The sequence below is a fragment of the Rhinolophus ferrumequinum genome, chromosome 27, assembly GCF_004115265.2.
Source record: "Rhinolophus ferrumequinum isolate MPI-CBG mRhiFer1 chromosome 27, mRhiFer1_v1.p, whole genome shotgun sequence".
Lineage (NCBI taxonomy): Eukaryota > Metazoa > Chordata > Mammalia > Chiroptera > Rhinolophidae > Rhinolophus > Rhinolophus ferrumequinum.
Genome location: NC_046310.1, coordinates 19,438,557 through 19,454,489, shown reverse-complemented (window position 1 = coordinate 19,454,489; position 15,933 = coordinate 19,438,557). Strand labels below are relative to the sequence as shown.

The following is a 15,933-nucleotide window of genomic DNA, read 5'->3' as shown; positions in this document are numbered from 1 at the left end:
ATGTGTACCCTTATCAAAACTGGTTTTATTTTAATTTTACCCAATTTAGGTAATTATGTCAGAAGCTATATTGCAGTAGGCCGAAGAAAGTAAAGATGTAGAAACTGAGAATATGCTACTTTTTTCGGAAGGACAGAGAGGCTGGATGGGATATAGAGGGAGGTGTGTGTGTGCAGTCCGTGTTTTCAAGTCACTTTTTTTTTTTTAATTTATTGGGGTGACGATTGTTAGTAAAATTACCTAGATTTCAGGTGTACAATTCTGTATCACATCATCTCTAAATCCCATAGTGTGTTCACCACCCAGAGTCAGTTCTCCTTCCATCACCATATATTTGATCCCCTTTACCCTCATCTCCCGTCCTCAAGTCACTTTTGATGGTTAAACCTGAAGATGTAGATATATTAAGGGCCAGACCTGGAGGAATTATCTGGATTTTAGGATAGACAGTTATAATAGCCCCAAAGCAGAAGAAAGCTGGTCTAATTGCCGGTGGTCATGAAAAGGTTTGAAGAATCATGAAAGGGGTTGAAGAACTGTAAGTGATGTCATGAATTTCAAAAAAGATATGGCTCACTCATGGCTAAGCAGTGGTTGGGAAGGGTACTGGAGGCTAAGAAATAAGGAGACTCCCTTTCTTCCTGAATTTGGGAGGGTAGGAGACAGGGAGATGTGTGGATTCACTGAAGAACCTTTTTGGTGACATGGTGTCGCCTAGGTAAAGCCATGCTGTTAGTAAGAAAAATAGCAACCTGTTTTTTTGAGAAATAAAGTGTGGGGCCATAAAGATGTCTCTCCAAACCCCCAAACACGCAGGAATCCAGAGGGCTTACGAATGGGGCTTTATAGACCGGTCAATGGTGCATGTTATGCAACTCTAGTCCATGGGACACAGGTACAAGGAAAAGAAAGGGATTTGAGCTTGGAGGGGCTTGTACTTAGGAAGACAAGTATACCTATCCTGGAGGAAGGGTAGACTGCAGGCTCATAACACTAGTACAAGAACTAGAGAGAGTCCTTGGCTGATTGATTTTAATGGTGAATGCTCATAGGTTGACCGTGGTGCATGGTTCATCATGGGCCGCTGTAGCTCACCCTCTGCAACTTTGCCTCTTGGATTTGTTAGGCTTAAAAGGGGCCTAGAAATGGCTGATAGAGGTTGGCCCTGATTGGCATTATTGGGAGAAGAAGGACATATTTCTTCTGAGAGAAAAAGAATGGGAAAACAGTTGAAAAATTAGAGGGGTATCTTCAGGCCAGATAACACAGAGGAAGGATGTCAGTTATCCAGTGGTTTATGTTACCTTACAATGGTGTCTCCTGTTTGGCATTTTGTGTGTTTGTTTGTTTGCTTGTTTTAATCAAAAAACATAGGAGATAGGCTCTACAGATATGGACTAGAAATGGGATGACATTTTTTTTCCTAATTAAAGTTTATTGGGGTGACAGTGGTTAGTAAAATTGCGTAGGTTTCAGGTGTACAATTCTGTAATACATCCTCTATATATCACATTGTGTGTTCACCACCCAGAGTCAGTTCTCCTTCCATCACCATATATTTGAACCCCTTTACCCTCTTCTACCACTCCCTCCCTCCTTACCCTCTGGTAACCACTAAGCTATTGTCTGTGAGTGTCTATGAGTTTTTGTTTATTTGTTTGTCTTGTTCCTTTGTTGTTTTCAGCTTTATATATGTGGTTTGTATACACAGTGGAATACTATTCTGCCATAAGAAGAGATGAAATAGTGCCATTTGCGACATGGATGGAACTTGAGATTATTATGCTAAGTGAAATAAGTCAGACAGAAAAAGTCAAGAACCATATGATTTCATTGATATGTGGGTCTTTATGTTTCAGACTGCATTAGTGTCTTCAAAAATGTTAGGAGGCCCAAGAATCTAATTAGCTTGCAAATACTTCTATGGTAGTTCTTGTTTTCCACTTCAACAACTGCCATGAGGCTCTCTGCTCACTCTTAGAAAAAAAAGTATTCCACTTAGTATGGCAATGCTATGCAGTTTGAAACATGCCAGGAATATCTCACAAATATTGTTGGGATAGTGAAGCAAAGATTTATCCAAGCACTGAAAGTACATTTTTAAAATGCCAGAACTGTCTTTTTCCAGCCTCAGATCTCTGAGTTGACCTCAGGGTGACATTTAGGTTTCCATGGATTTGGTTGTGATGAGTCACTACTACACTACTCCCGACGGGAGCTTTGTAATGTTTGTAATTGCCATTGTCACAAAAAAGAGATTGTATCTTCTATACATGTTGTATCTATAACTAAGGTGAGAAATAGGAGGGTTTTGGGGACCGTCGCCCACTGGTTCTCACAACGTTCCTACAAGGACTCGGTAGGGTAATTCATAGCAACCATTTTGCAGAGGCAGAAATGGAGAGAATCTTACTTCTGTTAAATTACTTTCTCAGCATCAGGCAGTGAGGTAGCACAAAGCCAAGCATGGAATTCAAGCCACCTTAAAAGTTGAGTATTATGTGTCTCTTGTACAGCTGTAGGATTCAATTATGCAATTTTAAAGTCCAAATGAATGACATACTGGTATTTTAGGGATGTTTTGCTCCTGTTTATTTCTTCCAAATAATAGTCCATAACTCGTTTCTTATCATGTTCCTGCCCTTCCTGACACTCAATAACCACATCAGGATAAAACTAGAAATACATGTTAAAATACTTTGTAAATTATATGGTAAAATATAAATACAAGGCATTTATGCTGATACTTGCATGGGTATGTGCTGTTGTCACTTTTAACTATGTCAGTGAGAAATAAAACAAAAGAAACAAAACAGTTTCTACGCTCATACCAGTCTGTTATTTTGACTGTTGGGAAAACCTTACATCTAAAAGTGGAGCCCCCCAGTGGTAGTACAGGTATTTAAAACCAATGGGAAAGCTGTTATATTTCAGAAGAAATTGCTTGTCTATATGTCTATTCCATATGTCTACTGAAAATTACAAATGCTTTGGAATAGAAATGCCGTCAGCACCCTGACACACAGCATTAAACAGGGTTTATGCCACATTGAGCAGGAAGCACCCTGTTTTGAAGAAATAGCTGGAAAAAAATGTTTGATACTGAAGGTTCCACATGACCTTGGAAATATAGCTTATTGTGCAGTGGCTTTTATAGTATTGACTTTTACATAGTATCTCCACTATGTGTGTGTAAAGTTGAAACTGTGAGCATTTTAGATATCTTAACTTCTAAGTGAAGTGTTATGTGTGATACTCCAAGAACGTGGTGATAATGAGCATTTAATTAGAAGTAGGCTTGAATTTTGCAGTGTAATGCAGTAAATACTTGAATGATTAATATAGGTAAAGACTGTGATAACCAGTATATGAATTGCAGAGTTTATTAAGGTACATCCCTGTCCTCAAAACACTTCCCACCTCAACCAGGCACACAAGATTGTCCCATACAAGGTACATTTCCCTCAAATAGTCTGCATCGTAGCCTCTCCAGCTTCCTCAAAATTCTACTCTCTCTCTCTTTCTGGTTTTGGTATCAGGATAATGCTGAATGAGTTTGGAAGCATTCCTTCCTCTTCAGTTTTTTGCAGCGGATTGAGAAAGATTGATATTAAATTTTTGAATGCTTGGGAGAATTCACCTATGAAGCCATCTGGTCCTGGACTGTTGTTTGTTGGTAGTTTTTCGATTACTGATTCTTTTACTTTACTCATAATCAGTCTGTTCAGATTTACTGTTTGTTTCTGATTCAGTCACCAACAGTTGTATATTTCTAGGAATTTACCCATTTCTCCTGGGTTGTCCAACTAGTTGGGGTATAATGGTTCATCGTAGTCTCTTATGATCCTTTGCATATTTGTGCTGTTCGTTGTAACTTCTTTTTTATTTCTGATTTTATTTATTTGGGCGCTCACATGTTTTGATGACTCAGGGTAAAGTTTTATCAATTTTGTTTGTCTTTTCAAAGAACCTAGTCTTAGTTTCATTGATCTTTTCTATTTTTTTCACTCTGTATTTTATTTATTTCCACTGTGATCTTTATTATTTTTTTTTCTACTAACTTTGGGCATTGTTTTTTGTTTTTTTGTTGTTTTTTTGTTTTGTTTTTTTCTTTTTCAGTTCCTTTAGGTGTAAGATTAGATTGTTTATTTGACATTTTTCTTGTTTCTTAAGGGAGGTCGGTGTCAGTCACTATAAACTTCCATCTTAGAACTGCTTTTGATGCACCCATAGATTTTGGAATGTTGTTTTCATTTCATTTGTCCTGGAGGTATTTTTCTATTTTCTATTTGATTTCTTCATTGACCCATTGGTTGTTTAGTAGCATGTTGTTTATCCTCCACATAATTTAATTTTTTCCATTTTTTTCTTGTGGTTGATTTCTAGTGTCACACCATCGTGTTCATAAGAGAAGCTTGATGTGATTTCAGTCTTCTTAAATTTATTGAGACTTTTTGTGGCTGAACACGTGGTCTATCCTGTTAGATTGTTTCATGTGTACTTGAAAATAACATGTATTCTACTGGCTTTGATGAAATATTTTGTCTATTAAGATCTTTTGGTATAATGTGTCATTTAAGACCAGTGTTTCCTTATTGACTATCTGTTTGTGTGAACTATTCATTGTTATAAGTGAGGTGTTCAAATCCCCGTACTATTATTTTAATACTATCAACTTCTCCCTTTATTTCTGTTAATATTTGCTTTATTCATTTAGGTGCTCATATGATGGGTGCATAGATATTTATAAGTGTTACATCCTCTTGTTGGATTGATCCCTTTATCATTATATAATGCCCTTTTGTTCTCTTGTTACAGCCTTTGTTTTAAAGTTTATTTTGTCTGATGTAAGTATTGCTACGCCAGCTTTTTTTGTTTGTTTCCATTTGTATGGAATATCTTTAGCCATTCCTTCACTTTGAGTATTTGTGTCTTTAGTTCTGAAGTGCGTGTCTTGTAGGCAGCATCTTTTGATTGGAGTATTTAGTCTATTTGCATCAAAGTAATTTTTGATAGGTATGTTCTTATTTTCATGTTAATTGTTTTATGGTTGTTTTTGTAGTTCTTCTCTATTTCTTCCTCTCTTTATCTCTTCCCTTGTGATTTGGTGACTTTCTTTAGTGTTATGTTTGGATTCCTTTATTTTTATTTTTTGTTTCTCTATTATTGGTCTGTGGTTACCATGAGGTTCATATATAACAACCTATGTACATAGCAGTCTGTTTTAAGTTGATGATCATTAAATTTGAATCCATCCTAAAAGCACTATATTTTTACTCCCTCACCAGTGTTTTATGTTTTTGATCTGTTATATAATTTTATTGTATGTATGCCTTACCTAATTATTTTAGGTATAGATAATTTTACTACTTTTGATTTTTAACCTTCATACTAGTTATATAATAGTTGTCCCACTACCTTTACTATTTGTTTTTCTTTACCAGGGAGATTTTTTTCTTTCATATATTTTCTTATTTCTACTTATGTCTTTTTCTTTTGTGCTTTAAAAGCACAAAATATTCCTCCTAAGCCTCATTTTAGTGGTCATGTAGTCCTTTAGCTTTTGCTTTTTTAGGAGATGATCTCTTTTTCAATTCTAAATGATAACCTTGTTGGATAGAGTAGTCTTGGTTGTAGGCTTTTTTCTTTTCATTACTTTAAATATATTCTGTCACTCCCTCCTGGCCTGAAAAATGTATGTTGAAAAATCAGCTGATAGTATTATGGGGTTCTTTGTATTTAACTAGTTGTTTTTCTCTTGATAATTTTTATGATTCTCTCTTTATCTTTAGTTTTTTTATATTTTAATTATAATGTGTCTCAATGTGGATCTGTTTGGGTTCATCTTGTTTGGGACTCTGTGCATCCTGGACCTGGATTCCCCTGGGGGTCTTACTAGGACTTTTGCTTTGACCCAGGAGTTGTATAGAAGTGTGTTAATACATTTTCAAATGTAAGGGATTTTCAAAGTTGTCCTTTGTTTCTGCCACAATGACATAAAGATTGCATAAAAGAAGACTGTTTCCATGAGAGTAATGTTTTGCATTTTTTGAGATTTGCTTTATGGTCTAGAAGATTGTTAGTATGTATAAGTGTACAAGCTGGACTCAAACACAGTGTTTCAATGTTAGGCAGTGTTCTTTATTGGCTTATTATTTTAAACTGATTCAATAAAATTGCTTAAATGTTCAGTATCTCTACTGGTTTTTTGGTCTCCTTTTATCTGTCAGTTACTGAGATCATATAGGAAAGACTTACATGGTAGATACGTCAGTATCTCCTGAGAAAGACTGACAAATAAGTCAGAATTTTTTTTGCTCTATGTATTTTGCAAATGTTTTATATACATACAAATTTGGAGCTCCTCTATCTTCGTTGTTAACTAAATCTTGTTTTCAATGCTATCATTTTTCTGGTAATGTTTTTTGCCTAAATTTCTATTTTTTCTGATATTAATATAACTATTTATCAGCTCTTTTTGCTTAGTACTTATTTGTTATGGCACATCTACAATTTTACTTTCAAACTTTCTTTGTCCTTATAGGCAAAGAAACTAATTTAGAGCTTATTCCTACTTTCCTAGGATCGCTATCCCAATTGTGAACTCAGGGAAAGTGGGTGTTTGACCACTGGGTGGGGCCGTGGACCCAGTAGGCGCACTGAAAACTATATTCTTTAGCCGGAGTTTCATTATTACCTGACTCCGTAAAGCCCCACACTAGTGGGCATGGCCATGATGAAGCTGTGGATGTCTGCTCGGATCCCGTATCCCATAGTCCTCAAAATTTCTAGATATTTCCCTTTTTCCAGTATACAGTCAATAGTGATAGCTGCAGGCTCTTTTGGAAGAAGGAATAAGGGAATCATTACAATATACATATGCCATGGTGTTTCAGTATTTTTCCTCACAGGGACTCATCCACCCTTTTGGTCAATGGGTTTTGGATCTGAAGGGTGGCTCAAATCTGGGAACTGAGCAAGGGATCTTAACTTTTTTAATTGGATCAACTACCCTTGTCCTCCTGTTTCTCTATTCTTGCCTTTTCCTTTGGTTGTAGATGTTAAGCAATACCCTTGTTATTTGCCCCTAAGGATGCCATGACCTATTAACTATCTCGACACTCCCTGTGGTTCAAGCCCCCTTGGCTGCCCCTTGCCTTGTCAGTTACTTTGGTAAGTATAGCCACAGGCTTCTGGCCCCCTGACTCCTGCAACTACATACCTCATTCTTTCAGCTCCTTGAGTATATAATCTCTTCTTTCCCTTATGCTATCTAGCACTTCTTTAGCTGGGTCATGCTGGGATGACACCTTACTTATTATTCTAGCAGCCTAGAGAGAAGCTGGGCAACTTCTGAGGGGGTCATCTGTTGCCTTCTGCATTGTCTTCTAGAACAAAGGAAGGACTAGCTCTTACTAAAGAAGAGTGTGCTATCTCTGTAAACTCTTGAGGTTTCAGAGATCTGTAGGAGTCTCCTTTCCTTGTTTCAGGATCTCTGATTTTCCCAGCCAGGGATCTGACTTTAGCTTAGCTGACCTGCCCTGGCTGACCATTTAAATGTTCCTGGAGCTCTGCAATTCTGATTATTGACTCTTCTGTTGCTGTTTCTGTCATTTCACTGCAGGAGATAGCTGCCTCTTTCCAAACTACCAAGGAGGCCCTTTAACAGTTTTTAACTGCATATTCATGCCCTGGATCTCTCATTTTCCTCTGCAGAGTATTAATCTGACTTAGCAGTAGTCAGCCAACTCCGTTGTCTATGTGGCATGGTTTTCACCATATTTTCAATAGCTTAAATCCTCACACCTGCAAGGAGATTTTCACACCAGGAAAGATTTTTAGGCTAACACTCGTGATATCTTTAGTAACACATGGCTTCTATTGTGCCCAGGGTCTGTGACCCAAACACCACTGAGGATAGTGGGGTGGGAAATGAATTTGTCCCAGAACGCTATCTCACTTCTTGTTTTCTCAGGATTCTTATGGTCCTACTTGTGTTATTTCAGGTTCTCCAAGAAACAGATGCCAAAACTGGATTTATTGGGGAAAACGGGAAAGCTGAGATAGCTGTTAAATCTGGATTCAGGTTCAACCCCAATGGAGGAGAGGGAAGGACGAAAGCCTGGATAGGAAAAGTCTTAGACTGCAGTGCAGTTACAAGAAAGCTTTGGCAAAGCTGATGGGAAGTCCTTGAGCCAGAGTTGCCCTTTAGAGGAGCCTTTTTTCTTCTATAATTACGCCTACATTAGTATCCCTGCCTGCCGTGCTCACTTGCTAACAGGGAGCAACCCTGAGACTCTGTGCAAGTGAAGTGATCAGCTTGAGAGCATAGCAGCTGAGGCCCTTGGCCATTTTCAGTTTCTGCAGTTGGAAACCTGGGAGATTTCTAATCTGAGTAAAGATTCATACTCATGGCTGCCATAGAAATGATACACTTTATTTCTCTTATTTGTAACACCTTTAAATTAACAAGTATTAATTTATTTACTACCTTTGCCCCTTTCCAAAATAATATAACACCTTCACCACCATTCCATAAGTTGTTGGTCAGTATTTGAGGTCTGTCTTTTCTTTTTTTGTATGTGAAAGATGTGACGTCCGTGCTTAGGTTCCTTTTTGTTTGTTTGTTTGTTTGTTTGTTGCATGTTAACTTCCAGATGTTCCAGCACCATTTGTTGAAAATACTCTCCTTTCTCCATTGAGTTTTCTTTGTTCCCTTGTCAAAAGTTAGTCAGCTGTATTGATGTGAGTCAACTTCCGGGCACTCTATTCTATTTCATTGATGCCTGTGTCTACTCTTCACCAATTCAATGCTGTCCTGATTAATGTAGCTTTATAGGAAGCCTTGAAGTTGGGTAATGTGAGCTTTCACCTTTGCTTTTTTTCTTCAGTGCTGTGATGGCTATTGCAGGTCTTTTACCTCTCCATGTAGGTTTTAGAATCAGCTTGTCAATATCCACCAAATAACTTAGGATTTTCATTGGGATTACATGAATCAGATCAAGGTGGGAAGAGCTGGTATCTTACTGATATTGACGATGCCTATCCGTGTACACGAATATTTCTCTATTTATTTAGATCTTCTTTGACTTTTTTCATTAGAGTTTTGTAGTTTTCCTCACAGAACATAAACATATATATATATATATATATATATATATATATCCCATAGTTTTTCTGCTATACTAAATTATATATAATATTTTAATGTCAAAGTTTAATTGTTTTATGCTGGTAATACAGGAAAACAATTGAGTTTTGTATATTGACCTGTATCTTTCAGCTTGCTATACTTGTTTATTAGTTCCAGGAGATATTTTGTAAATTCTCTGGCATTTTCTACATAGACATATTCATCTACCAAAAAAAGCCTTTTCTTTTTTTTTTTTTTTTGGTTTTGCTGATTTTTCTCTAGGTTTTACTTTTCCTGATTTTCTCTAGTTTTCCTGTTTTCAGTTTCATTTATTTCTGCTCTATTTTTTATGATTTATTTTCTTCCAGTTGCTTTAGGCTTAAATTATACTTTTCACTTCAGTTCTCTGAGGTAGAATCTTATGTTATTGATCTTAGAACTTTCTTTTTTTCTAATGTGAACATTTTATGCTATAAATTTTCACCTAAGTTCTGCTTTAATTGTATCCACAATTTTGATACATTGTATTTTCAGTTCAAAATCTTTCTAATTTCTCTTCAGAATATCTTTGACCTGTGAATTACTTCAAAATGATTTGCAAATTTTCCTGTTAATCATCCTGTTATTGATTTCTAACTTAATTCTTTTATGGTCAGAGAGCATACCTTGTAGGATGTCATTTCCTCTCCCTCTTTCCTTTACCCCCGTATAATTATGAGATAATGCAGGGCTTTCATATAACTTAGAACTGGTGCCAGTATGTCAGTCTCTTAGGGGACATCAGGCCAGCACCAGAGTGGATTAAGCATCCTTACACATTCCTCCCTACTCAACTATGCAGTTCATCTCACTTCACTGAAGAACATTTGCAGTAGCTCCTGCCAAGGGCATCCTTTACTTTCATGGCACCAATGTTAGTTTCTTAGGTTTGACAAATGTGCTGTGATTATGTAAGATGTTAATGTCAGGAGAAGCTGAGTGAAGGCTATATGGGAATTCTTTATATTATTTCTTCAACATTTCTGTAAACCTAAAATTAATGCGAAGTAAAGCCATGAAGTAGGTAAACCAAAGCTTCCATGATTGAGAGTATTGTGAAGGTGAAATGAAAATAATGTATTTAATGCCATTTGCATAAGTTTAACCTAAAGGAGTAAAAGAAAAGCTCTGTTAATGATTTCTTATTTTCAAGTTCAAATAAACAGCCCAGTAATGGTTCCATTATTTAAGGAGATAGGATGAAAATTGCTAAAAGTTATAGGTTTAAGTCAGGGACCCCTGAGAGCAAAAGAGTCAAGGGTGGTCTTTGAAGCCAGATTTCAAAATGAGTGAGGACACAGAAGCATTGAATTATAAATCAACTATACGGAAGTAATGGAGTCTTTCAAAAAGTTTGTATAGCTGAGAGAAATACTTTTGAATGAAATTTGTATGTGCTTTTAGGATCAGGCTAATAAGCCAATAAAAAGAGATTTGTAGGTGTTGGAAATAAGAGACAATAGATTTGATACTTTCCTAAAAGAAGCAGTTGTGGATAGAATAAAGAACCATATAGGTGAATAGCTTAGTATTGATTTAGAGGTGACGAATGTTTGTTTCCCTTGGAGATGAAGGTGCAATGATGGGGTGATACATAGAGAATAGATTTGAGAGTGGTGAAAAATTATGTAAATTAGTGAAGTAGATTTTTATGAAAGGTAGAATTCAGGGCATGGAAAGAATGGAGGTCAATTTAGAAACAAATCTGGAAAGTGTGTGTGTGTGTGTGTGTGTGTGTGTGTGTGTGTGTGTGTGTGATGGGAGAAAAATAATTGCCTTAACACTGTTGACCATAGTTGTTGTCTGGTTCCTAGTTTTAGGGATCAGAATGAGCCTCAACTTATATTTTCTCCTCTGGGCTAATCCATGCTTGAAAATTGTGTCACTTGGATTTTTAAGTTTCTCTTCCATGTTTTGAATGAGCTGATAGTTGCTCTTATGTTGAAGTACCTTTTTTTCTAAGAACATTTGGCTGTTTTGAAATCACAATTACCCTGAAGGTGGAAATACCACAATTCTTCATTTTAAGAGAAAAGAAATACCAGTTTGTCCTCTTACCGTTCTGAATTCCTCAGATTTTCCATTGCCTGGAGAAAAAGGGTTGGCAGGAGAGTATTCTTTGTGCTTTTTAGAAGATGTGGAAGACCTTTCAAAGGCCTTTTAATAATGAGCAAAAAGCATTTATTTTTCCTTATTGGAGGAATAAAATCTGTTATACTTCATGTAAGTTCCTGGGGGGTGGGGGGCGGGAGGGTGGACGAAGGAGGTGGAAACGAAGATGATGATTTAGGATACCAAAAATTACAGTTATTTGTAGAAGGCTTTAACTGAAAATAGATCTTTCTCTTGAGATTTCAATTTGTTCTGAAAAATAATATTACAAAATCCAGCATTGCACAATAAAAATGGCAAAAGCAAGGGAAGATTTATGGTGATGATCGTTGGCAGTTTATTTAAACTGTCATGCTCTTGTTTGAAACTGAGATGCTTTATGTTCTTCCTATATGAACATCACCTTACATATGCGCAATTCTTATTCTGTGTATACACTCTCATTTAGTACCTGTTTTTTGTTATACTCCAAAAGGACAGGGGTATTGAGAGAAGAAATGAGGGAAAGTTACAGAGGAAACAGAAAGGAAGTCACCCCAGACCCACCTAGACTGGTGTGGACATAATAGCTGACTTAAAAGGCCCCTTCCATCAGAGCGTGTATAAGAAATGACCTCATCAGACCCTTCACTTCCACCCACCAGTACAAACAGCAATATCTCAAAATAGTCTGAACTGCCATGTTGGCAGTTGTTTCAAGGAGGGAGAACTTTAGTCCCAAGGCTTGTTGGCATTAGCATTGGAGAGAAATTAATAAAAGACTGGGATCTGTCTGCACAGAGCTTGGAGATGCAATGGAACATAAGAAGAGCAACGCAGATCTGAACTGTGTATTAGCTTTACTGATAACTACAGCTATATTTGTGGTGGGAGGAAGAGAAAGTAGAATTAAGTGGATTTACTTCTTTCAGCAGACCTGTTTGCTTAGCTGTGGACTGTGATATGTCTGTAAACTAGGTGTGTGCACACGTGTGTGTTCATGCATATGAAATACATGTTACAGAATATGAAATAGCCATATGCAATCGAGTCAAGAATAAAGGATATAATTTGTTATTGTTCATCTCTTATAGATGCCAGGGTAAAAGGATATGTTTTTCTTTCTACATAAATGAAGTGATAGGAATTCTCTTGGCAGGAATTACTGTAAACTTTCTTCTGAGCCAAGTAAGATAAACTGCATAGATGAGTAGGGAGGGATGTGTAAGGGTGGTTAACCCACGCTGGTGCTAGCCTGCTGTCCCCAAGGAGACTGGCATGTGAACATCAGTTTTCATTTTTATAAAGGTCCTGCATTGTGTCGATTACACAGGGCTATGGGAAAGAGAGAACGGCATTGCTCTCCTTAACCTTTCTATATGAGGAAGAAATGCCAAGTCTTTTCACATTCTGTGAACACACCATGAAGACCTAAGAGGAGCATTTCATGCCTCCCTCCCCAGTGACGATAGAACCATCACTTACAGATATTATTATGTGCCTGGCAACTCCATGAACCACATTACATAGTTGATCTCATTTAAACCTCACAGGAAGCTTGTGAAGTAGGAAGCAGTACGCATGAGGTGACAAAACTTAGAGAAGTTACTTAAGTCAACACAGATCACCTCTCGGTGGAGCCGGAACTAAACCTTGGTCCTTCAGATTTAAAGCCCTTGCCCTTAAACCTTGGGCTGTAAAAGCCCTACAGATTTCTTCACTACAAGATTCCTAAAACCCAGAATTGTTTTTCCCCAGAAGTGTCTAGTTCAGTTGTTCAGCAGAAATCATTCTTTAAGCAAATATTTATCCAGCGATTTTTGTGTGCCAGACACTGTTCAGGTGCTGGGGATGAAGCAGTGAATATCAAAGATAAAAATACCACATAGAGAATAAATTATAGCAGAGGAAGACCAACAGTAAACAAATAGAAAAAATCTCTAGTATTCCTGGTGGCAAGAAATGCTGTGGAAAAAAATCCAGCAGGGATATTAGGGGAGTTCAGTATTGCCATTTGTCTTTGGCTTTTTGTGGGAGATCTTAACTGAGGGAGTAATGTTTAAGAAGAGACCTAAAAGAAGTGAGAGGCAGCCATGTGGACGCGTGGGTGAAGAACATTCCAGGCAGTCGAAGAACAAGTACAGAATCAGAATGTCAGACCCTGTAGGATCAGTTTGACGGGAGGAAGAAGACAGTGGGTAAATACGATATGGAATTATCTCTCTAATTGGAGTCGAAAGTCTCTTTGACATTAATCAATAAAAAGTAAAGTAAAACTACTGATGATTCTGAACATCAGCCCATCTTTAAATTACTCATTCCAGATTGCTTTTGTGCATGCATCCTTTTTACTATACCCAGGATCATTTCTGCAGCAACCTGTCATGCATCCAAAAGTCCTCTCTTGTGCTCGCTTGGGCAACACATATACTTAAATTGGAACAGTACAGAGATTAGCATGGCCCCTGTGCAAGGATGACACGCAGATGCGTGAAACATTCCACATTTATTTCTTTTAACAAAAGTCCTCTCTTCTGTTGTTTTAGATATGCTTTCAGATTGTTGAAGAGTAAATATGTGAACATTATCACGGAAGCGTTTATCATTTTTAGAAGCATATATTTTATAGCAGAGCAGCTGTTCAATGGTGATGCAATTCTGAGCGCAGCATCATTGTCTGGCAGCCTTTAAACCTGAGGCGTCGCAAGGCGAATTGCTTTGTTCTGTACTTTGACTCTTGTATTTGTTGACCCAATAGTTTTTCAAGGAAGTAATTGAATAGCGATTGCATTTTTCTTTCTTTCTTTCATTGTTTAACTGGGTTACTTTATTTTGTTTTTTACTATTAGTTTCAGGTGTACAAAACAACATAATGATTAGACATTTACACCCCTCACAAAGTGATACCTCCCCCTCCCCCAATCTACTACCCCTGTGACATCCTAGATAGCTATTACAATTCCATTGACTGTATTCCCTATGCTGTGACTATTTTCCCTCTGTGACTATATATATATATACACATACATATATATATATATACATATATATATATATGTATATATATACACATTTTAATTATGGTTGACATTCAATGACATTTTTCTTTATCATCTTTGCCCCGCTGTTTGTGGTGCCTGGCATACCTGCTCACTGATGAATTAAAAGAAAGCAGCAGTGCCCTTATCTACAACCTCTCCAAAGTAGGTGCCACCACAATGGTTGGACTTAAATTCAAAATTTTATGTAGTGCTGGACCAGGGCTAAATCCTGTTCATACATAGGAAATAACTGATAGTAATAACAGGCAACATAATATGTTTAAAATATTTCATTTACAGAGAACGTGGCTCTCCGTACACATCATAACTTGTGAAAAGAAAATGCTATTTAGGGATAATTACTAGCACCTCTTTTGGATGTAATAAAAACCAAGTGTTGAGTCATTCTTCATGTGTAAAGTTTCCAGACAAAGCCAGCCTTAAAAACAGATGAGACGTTTAAAAGAATATAATTCTCATTTTGTGGTGTGGGCCCATTTCAAATAAGGAAATCAAAGCTACCTATTTTTATTATCTATGAAACATAGTCAAAAACAATATACAGTAGAAGTCTTTTAAGCAATGTTCTAGCCTTTTAAGAATGCCATTTTAAAAGACGCTGGTAGCCATTATTTCTTTGTACTAATGTGTGTGTGTGTGTGTGTGTGTGTGTGTGTGCAGACGCACCCAAGTGTACATTTGTAATTTTAAAAATTCTTTATTATGAAAAAGGTAAAACGTGAAAGGTTAACAGACTGTGCAATGAACCACCATGTACACATAACCCAGCTTCAACAATTATCAATTTTTAGTCAATTTGGTTTCCTCTGTACTCTGACCCACTTGCCCCCTCCCATATTATTTTTGAAGAAAATCCTCAAAAGATATGATTTCATCAATATAAATTTTAGTATATGTCTCTAAGAGATACCCTTTAAAAATAAACACAACCAGTTTCACCCCAAAAAAATGATCACCATGCCCGAATGTCACAACTCAGTCTTTGTTCAAAAGTCCAATTAGTTCATAAGTTATAAATGTTTTTATTTAGTTACAGTTTGTTTGAAGGAGCATGTAAAGAAATTCCAATCATTATAATTAGACAGTATCTCTTAAGTCTGTATGATAGGTTTCCCTCTAAAACTTTTTCTCCTTGAAATTTATTTATTGAAGAAAGTAGATCTTTGTCATTATCTTAGTCATTTCTGGCTACAACAAAAGCCATCATAAACTGGGTGGCTTAAATAATAAACATTTGTTTTTTAATATATGCACTTTTACTTTTCAATAATAGTTGACATTCAATATTATTTTATATTAGTTTCAGGTATACAGTATAGTGGTTAGACACTTATATCATTCATAGAGTTATCCATATAATTATAGAAACAAAAGATAAAAATCATATGATCATATCAATAAATGCAGAAAAAGCATTTGACAAAATCCAGCATCCATTTATAATAGAAAGTCGTGGTCAAGTGGGACTAGAGAGAACATACCTCAACATAATAAAGGCCATGTATGACAAACCCACAGCTAACATCATACTGAATGGGGAAAAGCTAAAAACATTCTCCTTAAGATTAGGAACGAGACAAGGATATCCACTTTTACCACTTTTATTCA

The 15,933-nt window shown here is 36.6% G+C and overlaps 1 protein-coding gene and 1 non-coding gene across 2 annotated transcripts in view; both read left to right on the top strand.

Annotated features, from left to right (window-relative positions):
• FMN2 (formin 2) overlaps positions 1 to 15,933 on the top strand; it is a 331,660-nt gene that overhangs the window by 277,914 nt on the left and 37,813 nt on the right. The gene's annotated exons all lie outside the window — the stretch shown is intronic.
• Positions 13,670 to 13,773, top strand: LOC117018726 (U6 spliceosomal RNA). Its single transcript, XR_004422302.1, has one exon. It is a non-coding gene; the product is annotated as a U6 spliceosomal RNA (small nuclear RNA).